Source organism: Echinops telfairi, unplaced genomic scaffold (genome assembly GCF_000313985.2).
Source record: "Echinops telfairi isolate 266 unplaced genomic scaffold, ASM31398v2 ScPeMD7_23;HRSCAF=83, whole genome shotgun sequence".
In the NCBI taxonomy this organism is placed as follows: Eukaryota; Metazoa; Chordata; class Mammalia; order Afrosoricida; family Tenrecidae; genus Echinops; species Echinops telfairi.
In genome coordinates this window covers 37,710,375-37,714,797 of record NW_022103920.1, presented here as the reverse complement: position 1 = coordinate 37,714,797, position 4,423 = coordinate 37,710,375, and positions in this window count along the sequence as shown.

Sequence of the window (4,423 nt, the reverse complement as noted above, 5' to 3'; positions counted from 1 at the left end):
GAGGGAGGGAACCTCTCTCTCCCAGGTGCTGGCAGCACATATGGGGGGTGTTTGCGCTCTGAGGATTTCCTAGTTCAGCCTGCGTGGTTTTGCGCTCCTGTTCCGGTATTCTTTCCATGTGGTCTTAGACAGTGTGTACTTTTGGAGACTGTCACACCTGGAACCTTCTTTTCCCTCCTAACAGTTCTGTCCCACGAATTCTCTCAGCGCTGTGAAGCACTGAGGTATGCCACCCCAGAAGCCTACCCACCATCAGACAGATGGTGTCTTTATTCAATAAAACCCGAAGAGATTAAAAACAAAAAACAAACTTGGAAAAGATGTTCATCAGACCATTTTCAGATTGCCACCATTTCTTTTCTCCATCTGGCTCGAAACTTGTAATTACGTTCTCAATGGGGTGGCTGTTGGGATGGGAATATGGATCATATGGAAATCTGGAATCACAGATGAAGCATTTTTGTTCCCTCTGGAAAACACCATAGTTTAAAAATAAAGGTTTGTAATTACTTATTGTTAATCTCAATTTAAAAACAAGCTGTACTTAGCTATATTTGTCTTTCAATCTGGCTAAAAATAAAAATCAGAGGAAATAACAAGACATCACTACTTTCTGCCCCTCCCGCCCCCAACATATCAATAGGTGCTTAAATATAATAGCAAACTAGATTTAAATATGACCTAGACACTAAAACATTTAAATATTTAGGCTCAAAATACAAACATATAGGGAACTGATTTTTTTCTCATGCAGGTGATAAAAATCTAGATGATCTGGATACTAATTTAATCTGTAGAGAAATAATCAGGATCTATTTTTGAATTACAATTACTTCCTTAAGTCAACAAAAATATCTTGCAAGAAATTAATTTTCGAAAATGACCTAGGTTATCTCCAATCATCATCCTTTTCTGTCTCAGATTTTACAAAGTTTTTGGTAGAAAAACCTCCGTATCACATAGAGATTTAGCTAGTTTTCTTTTTATTAAACGGATAGAAGAGAGGCTTATCCTCTTCTCTCACCGACTAGAAGGTCTTATCAGTGAGCCGGAACGACTTTTGCCAAGGATGGGGTTTTCCAGGGTTACAAACCCCTGACCTTTGAGCTTGTTTAATTGACTGCACACATTAGTAACTGTACTTAAGATGCCTAAGGAGGTCTCCAGAGATCTACCAAGAGCTTGCACAGTGGTTCAGGCAAATATGAGCCGGCCTCTGAATGCAGGTTTTTGCAAAGCGCCCGGGAAGTGGGGGCTGTGTATTACAATTCCCTGTGCTGCAAATGAAAGATACCTGGTGGGGTTGTGTTTAATTAAGCACAGCGGCTAACCCAAAAGTTAGTGTTTCAAACCCCTTAGTTGCTCTGTAGGGGAAAGATGAGCTGTCACCAACAGTTACAGCTTGGGAAGCCCGGCGGCTTCTCAGTTCTGCGCCATCCTTTTGAGTTGGAATTTTACCCATGGGCAATGAGGTTTGGGGTTGGTGATGGGAGTGGCCCACAATGGCTCACTGTGCTGCTGGGGACGTGGTGAATGTGGTATGACTCTCTTTAACCTTGGTTTAGCAGTTGCAACTTGAGCTGGCCTAAGCCCTCTCCTCTTTGCCTTACTTCTGCCGGTCTTCTCCTCACTCACAACACGTACTCCTTGTTGCTACCTGGGCCCCGAGACTCCTCTTGCCTTAAGATCTTAGCAATACTATTTTTATTCCCTGATGCTTTTATCTCCCGTTTCTCTCTTCAGTTTCTCCGTTTAAATGACACCCTACCTACACTACTACCACTTCCTCAACCCACGACCTTCGGCTACTTTCTATCCCTTTAAATGTGTGTTATTTGTTGCCTGCCTACCTCATTAGACTCTAAGATGAACGAGGGCATGGACTTAGTGTTCTTTGTCATCGTATCCCCATTCAGGAGCCCTGGTGGAGTAGTGCTTATGCATTGGGCTGCTAACCGCAAAGTCAGCAGTTCAAATCACCAAAGACAAGACTTTCTACTCCTGTGAAGAGTTACAGTCTTGGAAACCCAATTCTACCCTGTCCTATAGGGTTGCTATGAATCAGAGTGGACTCAATGGCAGGGAGTCGTATTCCCATTACTCAGAGTAGTACCTGGTGCGTACTAGATGATCCATAAATTTGTTAGATGAATGCATGATGATTTTAATGTTTACGTCAACCAATAGATTTTGTAGAAGTAAACCAGCCATTCAAGGTGCATATATCTTATTCATTTAGGAATCATGGACCTCTATGGCTCTTCAATTGAAGAAAACCAAAGTTCCCCTTGGAAATTAGGAGCAAAGGAAGCTAGGCCAATTCTGCATGTGGGTCAGCTTGCCCCAGACCCAACCAACCCCAGTCCCATCCAAAAAGAACGGCACAAGTTATGACTCTATAGAGCTTTTTCCTAACATGGGTTATTGGGGAAACGCTCAATTAAATGTCAGGGCTTGCTGATCGCCTTTCCATAGACATTTAGTTGTCTTATTGTAGACACTGGTTTATTTTTCTTTGCATTCTCATTGTGCAGCCAGCATGAAAGGAAGAGGGCAGAGCCCATTAAGAGATGAACAGTCTGTCTCCTCTGCCATGATGACGCTGGTCAGTGAGACCTGCTTTAGCAGACTTTGCCCCGGATGGCTTTCTGTTTTCCCTCCTGAAATCATCACCTAGGAACTTATCTGTCTCCATGGTGTTGCAACAAACTGAGTAATCATTTTCCCAGCCTCTCTGAACTCCCCAGTGTATGAAACATAGACACACATAAAGGAGTCACCAGGGCTCACCCCAGGACGAAGTGACACAGTTGGCTACAGACAGGTGAGGCCAATGAATCCAATCAGTCCTGCGATTACATGCAGCGCAAGCAGTGTGCAGGAGCAGTTTGGAAGATGTTTTTGCCATCAATATGCTTTATAAAACTTTCTTTATTTCTGTCTCAAGCTTGTCTTGATAACTAGGGCAGAACTTATTTCCACCACCCCTTTTTTTTAAACACCATGATCTTGTTTAATTGCTATTTCCTTGAGATCCGAGTGCTCTCCCTCCAGATTGGAAGATGCACTGTAAGGCTTGTCCCCACCGCGTCTCTGCTCCATAGTTCTGCTATGGACATCTCTTGCTCCTGCTACTGCAGCAAGTTGATCAGTTTCAGATTTTTCCTGAAGCATCGACTTTGGATGTGGGACTTATTTTCCTTGGTAACTTAATGTAAGCCTTAAAGCTTTCTGCTAGAGCTCTATAAGTAACTTTAGTTCCATTTTTCTCTTTTCTACCAAAATTTCATGGCCACAGGAATGGAAACAGACTTTGAAGCTCTTGTTTAAAGTCTTCATCTGTATCTTTTAACTCCCATCAAAACTACGGCTAGTTGCAACTTCATAACTAAAACTGAAAAACCAAACTCAAGACCATCAAGTTGATGCTGACTCATAGCAACCTTATAGGTCAGGGTAGAACTGCCCCTGTGAGTTCCTGAGACTGTAACCCTTTATGGGAGTAGAAATCCCTGTTTTTCTCCCAACGAGTGGCTAGTGGTTTTGAACTTCTGACCTTACGGTTAGTAGTCCAATGCGTAACCACTACACCACCAGTACTATGACCAGGATGTGGCAAAGGAAGCCATGAAGGATTGAGAGGCAATTGTGAGTGTGCTTCCAGTTGTAGCTCTTCCAGTTGATTTTTCCTAGTCTTCCATCTCTTTTCAAGGAACTGTCATCCACCTTCCAACAATTATGACTTCATAAGGTTAAGGTTAATCTCGCACCCCAGAAATCAGTGTCTTCAATGGCTTCTGAGAACCTGAAAGACTGTTGTACACTGATGTTGTAGACGCTGAAGTTCCTCTTCTTGAATAGTCTGAGACAAATGATGTATCTGGACAGAGCTTGTCACAGCGGTACAGTCTTCGATAGCTTGCTGGGGATCATTAGTACCCTGTTGTCCATTAGCAGCACAACCCCTTTGTTCTTTCAGGCCTGTGGGCTACAAATATTTCACTCTTGGCTTATCCACAAATTGCCTCTCTTGCACAACCATCTAGCTTTGTACAGCCCAAAGGTTCACTGTACCCCCCAATTCAACTTGCTCATGGACCAGATAATGTTAACCTCAGTGCTGCTACCCCATCACCCGAGCTGGGCCGGTGCAGTTGCAGGCTGAGCCACCTCATTCCCCTTGATCATCTTGTATTGGGTTAAAATTCAGTCTCCTATTCTGTACACCGTTTTGCAGCATAGTCTTGTTGAGAAGATTCCTAGTTGTGGCTATATGTGGCTGCCCCAACTTGGTTAGCACTATGAGTCAATGTTGAAGAAAATCTTTTGCTTGGTAGCAATTTGTTGGACAATAGCTTGGGGGAGGGAACCCCCCTCCCCCTGCTGAATGAATATTTATTCAGTACCTATAGCCCCACCTGTA